Source organism: Pipra filicauda, unplaced genomic scaffold (assembly GCF_003945595.2).
Source record: "Pipra filicauda isolate LSUMZ 115617 unplaced genomic scaffold, ASM394559v2 scaffold12_size5214236_pilon, whole genome shotgun sequence".
Lineage (NCBI taxonomy): Eukaryota > Metazoa > Chordata > Aves > Passeriformes > Pipridae > Pipra > Pipra filicauda.
In genome coordinates this window covers 1,546,292-1,559,424 of record NW_024103763.1, presented here as the reverse complement: position 1 = coordinate 1,559,424, position 13,133 = coordinate 1,546,292, and the positions used below count along the sequence as shown (strand labels likewise).

The window sequence follows — 13,133 nt, the reverse complement described above, 5'->3', positions numbered from 1 at the left end:
TACTTCATAATTATTTCTTATTTTACTAGCTTTATTATAATTGCTTTACTGTAGTTGCTTTAATATAGTGTACTATACTATACACTACTAGTAGTTTCTTTTACATTGTGTAGTAAATAACTCTGATTAAGATCCTTTATCTGATCATTTGTCATAATAAAGAATTCATTTCATATAAATATACCTGGTTTGCCACCTATAAATCTGCAGCACAAAGTTGTACTTAAAACTGTGGACATAGTCTGAGGCTAAGATTGGATCCAGCTGCACCCAGGCTCCTCTCTGAGAAGGAGTTTAGGAAGCAAAGGGGTCCTTCCTGCAGCTTGTGACTCAGTGGGAGGGCTTCTCTAATAAACTGTGTCTAAAGTCCCACTCCCACTCATGACAAAGACACACAGGCACAGGGAAACTGAGGAGAAGATGGAGAATAAGTGATGGGAAGACATGGAGAAAAGCTGGATGATCCTGAAGTTTGTAAAACCATATATATTTCTTGAGGCTTAGCAGCATTTAGCCAGAAGCAGGAGCTCATTTTATTTAAAAAGGCGTTATCTTGGCATTACAGAAATAGACTGGTCTCTGATTGGCATTACATTAATCAGCCTCACTACCACCATTATAAGAAAACTCATCTCTATAGCTGTATAGATAATGGCTACAGATATATAGAATATGGGTCCAGCAGAGCGTGATCAGGGACTACTGAAACAGCTAATTTTCTGAGAGCAGTAGAACTATATCTGTATTTATTCATCCTACTTAGCTCTGTGCCCTGCTCCTCAGAAAAGTGGCCTTTGCCATATCCCGACATGACAGGTATATTGCAAGATCTGCTTGTTGGTGACACAGTGTTGCACATAACACCAGGTGCAGAACAAGAGATGATATCGGGCAGTTGCTTAGTTATCTTTGCTTGCTCAAAGTCTGTAAAGTAACAATGAGGAAGCTAATTAATTGGAGCAAATTAGTGCAGGTATCCGAACAAAGAAAAAAAAAAGGCACAAAATGAAACACAATGACTTTGGATGCGACCATATACTTTTCTACCTAGTCTTGATAATTCATATTGAGTTACACATTTGACAGCATGGGAGGAATTCAGTTTGGTGTGAAGGCATTTACATTTAGGCATTCACATGCAAATGCCTAAACTCTATTTTTAGTAAGTGAATGCTAAGGAGCTCCTTAGGAAGAGCTCATTTGGATGCCTTCCTGGTATTCAGATGTCTAAACATAGACACCTCATGTTGTTTGGGTGCTGTGGAGCCCCCAGCCCAGCTCCTTGCTCACGCTCCGGGGACGGTCCTGGACCCCTCTGGTACTGGCCAGTCTTGGGCAGACATCTGGGGGACCTACAGGCACCTCATAGGGCCCTGAGAACTATCTGTGGGCAGCTGATAACTGTCCTTAATGGCCTTTCTGAAATTATTTTGACTATCTTGTGTTCAAGAAATGATTGGATGTGGCACTTGGTGCCATGGTCTAGTTGGCAAGGTGATGTTCTGTCAAAGGTTGGACTTGATGATCTCAGAGGTCTTTTTCAACCTAATTGATTCTGTGATTCTGTGATCTAAAATAATTTTCTGTATCTGTTTCCATGAACACATGAATTGTTTCCATGATTTGTGCTTAAATGTGCATACAAATAATGCTTTTGAAGGTAGATGGTCTCTGTCAGCTGAAGTCCCAGTTATGTAGATAAGGTCATTTACAGTATCTTTATGACATCCATGAACATTTTCTTTGTTCCACAAAAAATTCCAAAAACAAAGTCCAAAGAAATCTGACTTGGCACACTTTTATTTTTTTATTTCTGAGTGCATATGTTTATAAATAAGCTTTCCGCATGTATCTCCATTAAGGTTTTAGTTCAGATCAGGAACACATTTCTGAAGCCAAATCTCCCAGTTTTTCCCAAATACCATGCCTTGCTTTTGCTCTTGATCTATGCTCATGAAAGTGTATGTTTCAGAATGAGTAGACTGAGACTGTAGACATGATGAGAGATTAAAAATTCAGCATTTGGAGAAACATTTAACTGTTGTTTTTCAAAAGCTATGGTGAAACAAGGAACTAAGAAAGTAGTAAGCAGGAAGACCTTCCACAGTAACAAGAATCTTCAGAACAAAATACAGGTTTAGCTAAGTGTTACTGTACAGGGAATTAGCAGCATGGACAATAGAGAATAAAGCAAACATCCAGACAAATATACTGTAGAAATCATGAAATATTAATGAATAAATAATGCATATCACTTGGTAGATTTTTGGCAGAATTATGAAATACATGGTTGATGGAATAGGATGTAAGCACAAAACTTTGATTATAATATGGCATTTGAAACATTTTAAGATGCTCTTACATCCATTGGTTTGGACATACTCAGGGTACCATAGTTCATCTACCTGTAATATCACACTGAGACAGCTGAGATGGTATTTCCACTACCCTGTCCTTTGACACTTGATTTCACATTTGGGAAAATGAGGGGGCGTGTGTTAGTTTTACCAAGAATAACAGTATTTTTCCTTGGGAATGGGACAACAACCTCTTATTTTAAAAACTGACTAAAGAGGTCTCACTTTCAAAGCTGCAGAACCCACTGTTTAAGCATCACGGAAGGTCAACAAGTGCTAGAAAGAATTATTAATTAATTTCAGTTCCAAATGAGGAGCATAGCAGGGAAACATTTTGAGAAACCACGTAGCCTGTCTTCTTGACTAAGTTTCTGGAGAGAGACTTGGGAAATTGAAAAAGAGCAGCAGATTGAGCCAAAATCTGTTGTTTGTTATGTGGGGATCGTTATGTGACTTGACCTCAAAAAATCCAGACAATAATCAATTTTGTAGTTCATGGGAGGAGCCCACAGAGGAGAAACACAAATACCTAAGGTAATGCACTAAGAAGCCTCATGATACTGTCTAGAAACACTGAAGGATAGACATATTGGAAAAATGCAGAAGAGCGCATCTGATGAATCATACACTGCAGCACAGATATTCTGTGGGAGAAAGGAAAGACAGCAATGCTGAAAAAGATCTAAGGAGTACACACAGCAAGAAGGATCAGAACTGGGATTGTGGTATTCAGTAACAACAAAAAATAAACCCAAACTAACAGCCAGTGCAATCTGCAGATCTTTTTTAGGTGCCCCACAGTGTGCAGTCTGTGATACAGAGGAGCAGGGAGGCTGCAGGGCCCCACTTGGATTAATCAAGTCAACCTGGGAGATGGCCAAGGGTTGGATGGCACTTTCTGACTGTATATTCTTGAAAACACACTCCAAACACCCCCATCTAGCTACCTTCATGCCAGGATGAATTGGAAGGAGTTCAGACAAAAGCAAGACAAATGACAAAAAGCTGGAGGGAATGACTTCAAAGGAAAGATTAAATGAGCTAAAATATGCATAGCATGGCTAAGGAACCACTGTAGGTCAGGAGACCGGTAATACAGTAACTACTAGCCATTCCTAGGTAGAGGTGGAAATGAAGAGGTCTATCATTGACAGTAGATAGGGAGGAGGAAGAATTTGTCATATTATTAATAATTTTTTCCTTCAATTTCTTCTTGGTACATGGTAGCTTTACCATGTCATCATAGACTGCCAGCAGCAGGAAAGACACAACCACTGAGAAAAAGCCCTCTCCCTTAGTAGTGCACTCTGGATTCTGTTTTATAATTCATTTGATTGCCTCCTCTCCTTTCTTACTGCTCTAGGCCACGCTCATCATTACACAGGGCTAAGGAACCAGTTCTCTCTGAAACCAAGAACATTTCAACAAGGCATGTTCAAAATAATTTATGAACATTTCCACTACTGCTACCAAATTGCTCCTTCCTCTATGCCTTATTATTGCAGGACCAAACAGCCATGAAATACCTCAGGCTCATATAACTTCAATGAAATATTAAATAATGTCACAATTTTTGAGCATGAGAATTCCTCCTCCCATCTGTTTTTTTGTTGTCGTTATTTTTGGTTTTCTTTGTTTGGGTTTTTTTTGTTCAGGGCACATGCAGAGCATCTGAAAACAGACATCTCCCAGTCTAACCTCTCAGAAGGAATACGCCTTATCCTGGCATCCACCTTGTTTAGATAGATCATAGCTAGTCAGGAAGGGCAGAGATTCCAACCGTGCCTGTGAGCAGCATAGAATTCGTGCCTAGGACAGTTCTTATTATATTATTCTCCCCTACTTCAAATGCTAATTTTTCAACAACCACCTTTGTCCTGCTTTCCTTCTGTTAGATTCTTCATTCATTACTAATGATGGTAAGCTTTTCCCAATAAGCATTTTTTTCTTGTAAATCTTTTGAGGGTATCACTCCTGCTTTACGTTTTCTTCCTTCTCATCCTTTACTCGCTGGTGTCGTTTATACCACTCATTTCATGTTAACATCAGAAGGTCAGTACCTAGACTGTCTATAATCATACAAGTGAATGTTTAGGACTGAGGAAACTTTTCTTGGATCATGGAAGCCTGATATTCTTTCAGGCAGTACCACTAACCCCTACTGACATTAAAGAGAAAGAGTAATTTTGCTATCAAGTCTTTTAAAAGTGTGAGTTAAGAGCATCTCATCCTTTACATTCAGCAGCCATTCCACCAAGAACTGGAAGAAATGAAAGAAATATCACTGAATTACAGCTGTGCAAAGCTTGCATACTGGAATTTACTTTGTCTGCTCTATGCTCCACTCTTTATATCATGGAATAGCTCCCGACTCTACCATTTGCTTTCTTTTTCAGGTCATAAACTCATTTCCATTCATAATGCAAAAAAGGAGTAACACAAACCAGGATGTGAAAAACTACATTTTAAACCAAAATAAGCCTGTGGAACTTATGACAGGTTGAAAATGTTTAAACCGAACAGCTTTCACTGGAGTTAACAGCTTGAGTGGTATGAGAAAAAATTCATGGGAATCTATGGATTTTGATGAATTTCCCTGTATAAAATTGGTTTTGAGTAAGCTCTTGTGAGAGTGGAATGTTGTATTTTGGCAGAATAAAGAACCTCTGTGTGATATGTACTTCTATGCAACAACATATATAATATAAACAAAATTATATTTCACATTGTGATATTTTATATTGTCAAAAATGGGAATTTCTGGGGGGGGTTATTGTATTTAGAAGTGAAAATAGACAGAATTCCTTTTCTTTTGTAGGATCTGCTAAAGCTTTTTTTTTTTTTTCCATTCTAGTTGCTTTCTTGGTAAGCAAGCAATCAAATTTTAAAAGGATAATCTTTTCCCAAACTTTGGCTATAGTTAACAATGCTACTTACAGACAGCAGTTTGAAAAGTTACAGTATAATTGATGCAGCATGAAGTGAATCAAGAGGGCAAAGCTGATTTGCAGATATTACCATAATCCACTCCTCATATTCCAGAGAAGTTCACATTTTTTCCCAGCATGCAACTTTCTTACAGAAAAATACTTCTACCTTCATAGCACAGTCCTTCCTTGGATGCACAAATGACAGCTTTTACATCCTGAAAGACGCTCCGTAGTCTTCCCTGCTGTCATACACTGGGCATCTGGAGGAGAAAAAGACAAATGCCCAAGTTTTGGGGTTTTTTTGCACAGAAAGCAGTCAGCCAAGAGCAGCCTCCTCATGCAGCTGTTTCTACGTACATACAGAGCCAAAGGAATGAATAAACCTTTTAGCTTCCTAATCACATGTAAACACGCTCAAATCAGTTCTGCATTAGATTACCGATTCTCATTTATTTTACTGCCTGGAAACATTTGAGAGTGGCTCAGAGTAGATTTTTTTTTTAAAGTTTATTTAATTGTTTGAATAAACAACATAAAAAGAAAAGAGCAAATGAGTTTGTTCTCTGAGGGGATAAATGCACTACTAGCTTTCCAGTGGGGCACTTTGTTTTCTCTCTGCAGCACATACACTTGCGCAATTACAAAATTGCAGAATAAAGCCAAAGGCTTAAAAACCACCTTATCTGGGCTCACAATTAGGCTTTCAGGTGCCCTTTATTAACACACTTGTTTTCCAAATCTGGCCATGCACTTGTGAGATGTGAACCAGTTTTGAAAAACCCCATTTGCCTGTGCACCACCCAGATGTAAGTCATCACATCTGTGATATCTCACACTCAAAACCAACACTGCAAGAGTTTATTCTTCTGGTTCAAATAGCCTCTGCCTTCAACATGGGCACTGGTGTGTGAAGAAGAAGGGACAGAGGGATATGAAAAAGAAGTCAAAGCAGAAAAATACTTAATCAGAGTGTGGCGGGGTTCCTCCCTCAGTATCTCTGCCAGATTCCTACCTGAAGATTACACATCCAGTCAGAAAGCTCGGCACCACTTCCTCATATCTCCAGTTGTACTCACATGGCATGTAGGTACTGCAGTCATATTTGGCTATTTACCAGCTAGACACATCAGAGGAGATCCTTTAGGATCTCCTTCCTGACAGCTGTTTTTCAGAAATAGAACCAATGTTAATAATAGAAACAAGTAGATGCAGCAGTTGCTCAGCACATCGGAAATGAGGCCACTTGCATTTAAGAGCTTATAAATGGATTTAGTTTCTAATTTCAGTACCTACTTTTGGGGGAAAAAGTCTAATTCATGATACGGTTTTAATTTTTAACCTCTGTGTAGATGTGCAGATCTTTAATTTTCGGTTCTGTGTATATACTCTATAATCTCTCTCTATATAAATCAGTCAAATGTCTTCCTGTATATAAATTTAGTATTCCCTGATCAACGTACATGAAAGACCTACCCCACATGCCAGTGCAGCCTCCTACATTTCCCTGTTCTTTTATTCAACAGTGTTGGGTTTTTACTTTTTTTATGCAGTCATACTCCTTTGACAGTACATAACTGTCATGGTTCTGTCTCACAGGTTTCTATACAGCAGAGACCAGCTTTAAAACTGTTTTGACAGGTTAAAAGCTGGGATTTTTCCAGGGACAGGATGGAGAGAAGCAGGAATGTGAGAAGTGAAAAAGAATATTCCTTGACACCTCCTAATCTCCTCAGCGCAGATGGCACTGTCGTTTTCAAGTAGCTTCTGCGCACAACAGCCACTGAAAGAGTGAAAGTTGGAATGCTGAAAATAGTCTTCCTGGGAGATAAATGCATATCTGCATGTACATCTATCCAATATGCACAACTGCGAACGCATGAGCAGACAAATGAGCAAAGTTTACCTTCCCTCTTCTTCCTCCCCCTGTCCATTCACTAAAATTAATTGTTCCCCAAGATGCTGTAGGCCACATTGTTAATTATTGTCTCTCTCTTTTGCACCTGAGGCATCACACTGGTTTAGGAAACAGCCTGCAAACAGATGGAGAGCTGCTGGAGATGAATCTGCAGGTATGTGAAAAAAAATGGATACAGACTTTATGATACTGCAGGCTCAGATGGTCTATTAATTTTCAATAATATTCTGGAAAGGAAGGAAGTCTTTACATGTTTTTAGGCTTAATTTGTTTTCAAAAAAGGAGTTACAAGAGCCAATTACTTTTATGATTTCATCACAATCATTTATGCTCAAGGCATATTTATGGGAAAATATTCCAATCATCCCTGCACCAGCTTTGTTGTTTCTTAGATAACCCTACCCACCGGCAGCCAGCTGTACGTGCACTACGCCTGACGGTACCAAAGCTGGGTGTCTTGCAGACCAGACACAAATGCCAGCTTGAACTGGATGCTGCATGCAGCCTCTTGCCTGCTGCTTTAATGCCACTGGCTCATCCCCAACATCTACCCCTGCAATCTACTTCTGCCATCATATTGTCACAGAAAGCCACAGCAGCCTGAGGGAAAGCCATCCCTTATGTACCCAGTCTGCCTCTATCCCACTTGCATGAAGCAATGTCGTGATGCAATCCCAACAAAAATGTCCCACTCTTTGATACAGCCTGGAAATTAACAAAAAGTCACTGCAGTTGTTGACACCAACTAGTTTTTCATCTTCAGAGGCTGAGGATCAAAGGTAGTACAGCCATAACAACGAGGCAGATATGTCTCTAATGGTGCTCAAAGCTGTCCTGTCCTACAGAGGAGGGCTCTGCAAAAACAAAGCACAGTTATCCAGACCTACCTAGTATGCCCCATGCCAGCTTCAAAAGAGGTAAAAGGGTTTGCCTTTCATAAGTACTTCAATGTGATCATTTTCTGTGTAAATGTACCCAAGAGACATATCTGAAAACCATAAGCTCTTCTAATAGAGCCATCTTACCCTCTTCTAAGGGAAAACTATTGCTTCACATAAGGAACAGTTGCAATTTCTAAATGGGGAAAAAAGCCTTTCAGACTTGGCTGGAAGTTCAGCTCTGCACATTAGCCAAATTACTTTAGAAAGGCAATGGAAAAGTTATTAATAGATTTATCAGATGACTATCCAAAGGAATCCAGATATTTTAGCCAAGAAGCAAGAAAAAGTGAGTTAATTATACCATGACCAGATTCCTTATCCATACAGGAGTGAGGAGCAGAAGGTGATATTTACAATACAATGGCACCCTTTCTTTTCTAGTGTTGGTATTGTGCATATTTTGTGGAGCAGAGTCTACTTGGTAAAGATTGGTACACAAGTTGTCATGTTATACACTATTTGTCATGCTGTTATATGAGTGTGTAAAGGAACTCTGGAACTTAAGCACAGTGTAATTTCCTCCAGTACCCAAATTCTGCATTTTGAATCCAGCAGAGATTTTCATACTGCTATCACTTTATTAAATGCTTGATACAGAAACAACTAAATGCATAATGCATTGTATATGCTACCATACATTTAGCTTAGATTACTGAATCTACTGTCTGTCACTCTTTTAAAAAGCTCATCAAATATAATAATTATGATACAAGAGTCAGCCTGTATCATTATCACCTGCACAGGTTAACAAACAGTATATTGTCGCATGACCTTGGGATTCCTAGTCAAGGATTTGAAATGAAGGATTCTTAATTTGCCTTTCCTCCTGTTCTGCAGATGGTGCAGAATGTGAAAATTTAAAGCCAATGGGGTTGGATACTTCTCCAGCTCTCTCTCTCTCTCTCTCTCACTACAATTGACTCTGCAGAAGCAGCATCAAGGCCTCAGGCACTCCATCTGCCCCATGGGTAGGAGGTGGAGATAAAGGTGGTTCATGGTGAACCAGCTTCCCCCTCGGTGCTGCAGAGGAGGAGGTGGGTAACTGGCCAGTAGTGGTGCTTAGCCAGAGCACTGCAGTGCTGCAAATAATATTAACATTTGATCCAAAAAGGGCGATCTATTTCAACAGTATTTTAGATTATTTTCTTTCTGCACTGAATCATTATTTTGGACAACAGTTCTTTGGAGAAATGCAACTGTCCTTAGTGAATTGTTTTTCCCAGTTGTCACTGTCATTGTACCAAAAATTTAGGGGGATTTATTTGACCTGTAGCAGAGGTGTAAGACTAAGACTTTAGCTCTTCTCCATTCCAACAGGAGTATTTCCTTTGGTAGAAGCAGTTCATTGGTAGGGGCTATTGACTACGGACAAGCAAAAAAGAAAGATGCCAGTGTTTGGATACCTATCAGATACTTTAAGGTTTATAGGCTGGGTTCAGAGCAAACTTGTCCAATGATGATGATATATCACAAACTGCTCCCTGGCTGTCATAGGCCCTAAGATGTTTTTTCCATTTCTGCTTTTTATGAGGGAAAGTGAGAGGAGCTCTATGAAATCAATTCACACTCTCAAAATGGTGCTTTAGTCATGGGTCACACAATTAGCCACATCTGCAAAGCAGTATATTTGCTGATTCCCAAATTCTCACCTCTAAGAACTTAGGCTAAACTTTAGTTTAAACACTTCGGTACATGGAAAAGGCATTGCCATTGCACACTGAAATGCCAGGTATTGCAATGAACATATGAGAAAAGGAAGGGTTTTTTCTCTGGAGACAAAAAGGTTGCAGGTGAAAGTTTTGGTCTGTTCTGTACTTCCTGTCTCACTCATATCCCCCCTTTCTATTCCAAGATCTTTCTATCCTTAAGAGGCACATGATATGTCTAGTGAGAAATACATTTCAGTCAGACTTTAATTTGTTAACTTTTAACTGACACTTGGTAGAAAAACCTTTTACATTCCCACAAAATAAGATTTTGCCTCTAGCATCAATTATCATTCATCTAGCTATTGAAGAAGCTGACAGATCTATATTCTCCTTGCTCTTCTTTTTCATGCATCTTGAAAGATATTTGCCTTTGTTTCACCTAGTGGCACCTCAACAATCTCCTCACTTCTCAAATATATTTGCTAACAAACCTTTCAGAATCATCGCCTTACTATTAAAAATCCATCAATGGCACCCATACAAGTGACCTGATTTAAAATTGTCTTACTGAGCTAGACAACCTCCCATAAGCTCCTTTTCAAACCTTAGTATTATGTTGCTAAGTAAGGTGACAATCTACCCAAGGACTACTTCTGTATGTATGGAAGGCCTGGTACAGTTACATGGATCATATAGGATAACCTTTTATACAAGCCTGCCAATGATTCCTGTGACCTTACTGACCTTGCTGTCCAGAGAATGATCAGCCCAATGCAAAAAGGATAAAATAGAAAGCAAAAACAAAATGAAAAAAAAAACCAAGTTCTCTGTCATAGGAATTAGCAAAGCAATCTTTTGAGGAGATGATGTCAGCACAGGCATCCGCTCCTAGGAGGGGGAAAGAACAAAGTGAATGGCAGAGGGCAGTGAAATATTTCAACAGAGAGGGAAGACTTGCTCTAAACTGGTCAAAACCCAAAACTGGTGCAGCTTTAGCAATGGCACTTTATTAACAGAGGAGAGAAATCCAACCCAACGGCAACTAGGAAAGGACCTAAAGGTACGTAAAGCCTTCGCTGAATGTATGCACCATGAGTAAAAATGTAAGGAAAAGAAGAAAATTTGCACTGATCTGTCATACGTTCTCTCATAAAAACTGAACTTTTCACAAATCAGCACAGCCTACATAGCTAAACTACTTACAATACTTGCATGTAGTGCCTGCACCTGTCAAGAAGAGTGATTATTAATTTTCTGTGCATAGGTCATGTAAAAAGTCACGTAGTTTCTCTGTGATTTAGTTTCCCATCTGTAAAGCTGCCACCTCTGCTTCATTAAAGGCAAAGAGGCAATAAATTGACAAGGAAGAATATAAATAAAGAAGAAGGACAAAGCAGATTTAATGGCAACATAAGGCTCAGGTCCAGATTAAAAAAAAAAGCATATATAACAGTGGAGTAGTTACCTGATGTATTTTATAACAAAAATATAAGCCTCTTCCAGAACAAATTGGAAATAGGAATGGGACAATTCAAAATATTAGTATGAAATTAATCTGCTCTCTTTGCTGTAGGCATTCACAGGCTCTGCTTCCCTGTTACCTCTCATCTAGCAAGACTCTTCCCCCTTCTTTACTCTTCCTAATTGTCAAGGTTTAAAGGACACTGAAGAGCACAGGATGGGTTCATTAGAATTGCAAAGTTATCACTGCTTACCATTTGCAGCAGGGTACCATTTATCTCTGTTGCCACACCATACTGTGTAGTGGCACCAAAAACCAGATGCAGCAATCCAGAGCTAGGGAATGCTAATCATCCTACATCAGACCCAAAACCATGCGAGATTCAAGGTTAACTGTGGTTGAGAACATCTGTTCATGGCAGTAAATGACTCCCAAAGGCAGTCTGGAGTGGGCTTTATGTTTTTGACATGGCCAGCCTCTTTCTGTTCGCCTAGAAGACCTGGGTCAAATTCTTGGCCATTTATTTTGATCCCTTGCAACTACATAACCACCTCTTCTGTCCCCTTCCTTCAGTGAAGGGCACAACCACCTCTCTACAGACTCTTTGAATGCCACCAGGATGCCACCCACAGTGAATAATGAACAGGACCATGACTTTCTCCACTTAGCTGCAGCAAAGTAACAATATAAATTACAACTCCTGTGCAGACCTCAGCACAGCAGTCTATGCATAAATACCGTCTCATAGCGTAGCTAAAGGAATCTGTCCAGTCAGTTGCACACACTTTCCTTAAAGTCATGTTCAGACTGATATTTCAGTTTAGTCTACCTGCGAAATTTCTAACTTTCCCTGAAGTTTACTTTAAAAGTGTTTCTATTTTACTGTCTTTCATATTAAATACCACACATTATGTCCTGTCCTATAGCAAAAAGTAAGCAGAACTGGAAAAGGTACTCAGTCAGCGCTCCACTGTGGTGCCAAAGCACAACTAAAGAAGTAACTATGAGGTTGCCAGATCAGAGACTGAGCATTAAGTTACTTTGCATTTGGTCTAAGTCTGTAGTCCTGCTCATATTGAAGTCAACAGCAAGCCTGCAGTTAATTGCAACAAAAGTAGGATGTATTTTAGGGAGCAACCATAAAGAGGTAGGCAGGATTATCTAATGACATATATGTATTTTACTAAATGTGTTACTTGTCAAGCTAATTAGTTACCCTGTAAATGAAAAGGTCAACCCTGCATAATATTTGCATCTCATATTTCTGAGTCAAATTTCCTGTGCATGGTAAGTGGAAAGAAATAAATTCTACTGAAGTTGCGAATGGCTGATAGGAACACTTTGGCAGGCAGAGAAAAATTAGAAAAAAGTTGTTCAAGGCTGATCTGAAGCTAAGAACATGGAACACGTCCATCAGGAAGACACCGATCCCATGGCCACCAGCTCCACATGGTACAATTTGTTTCGAATAGCTCTGCAGCCAAGCAATACACTGAAACTGTCAGTCACACTTTTTTCGCTGCTTCTGCTGCTCTTTACTAATCCACATATGCAAGGTGAGGAGAGACAAGGCTCTTGAAATCACTCCACTGCACCAAGACGGTACTTTTGACCCCAAACTGCCATTCTGTAAGATTTACCTGACATCCCGCACTATTGTGTGCACACTTCAGCTGTGTGCATATTTCCACCCATTTCCACAGCTGGAGGCCAAATCCATCACAGTACAACTATTCTACAATTGCAGCTCACTAATTTTTCAGCTCTCAGAGCCTTGCACCTTTACAGCAGCCCTTTTCCAACACCCTTGTTATTTACATATATCTGATGTATGCAAGCTTGACACAAAAACAAATGCTTGAAAGGTATTGGCAAAGCT

At 39.5% G+C, this 13,133-nt stretch overlaps 1 long non-coding RNA gene across 9 annotated transcripts in view; it reads right to left on the bottom strand.

Moving 5' to 3' along the window:
* The window catches only part of LOC113993181, a 265,193-nt gene that overhangs the window by 110,757 nt on the left and 141,303 nt on the right, over positions 1-13,133 (bottom strand). For 8 of the 9 annotated variants that reach the window (XR_005567312.1, XR_005567316.1, XR_005567310.1 and 5 more), the window contains exon 2: positions 5,454-5,547. The exons of the other annotated variant lie outside the window; for it this stretch is intronic. This is a non-coding gene — a long non-coding RNA (uncharacterized LOC113993181). The remainder of the gene's footprint in view (positions 1-5,453; positions 5,548-13,133) is intronic. 9 annotated transcript variants of the gene reach the window in all.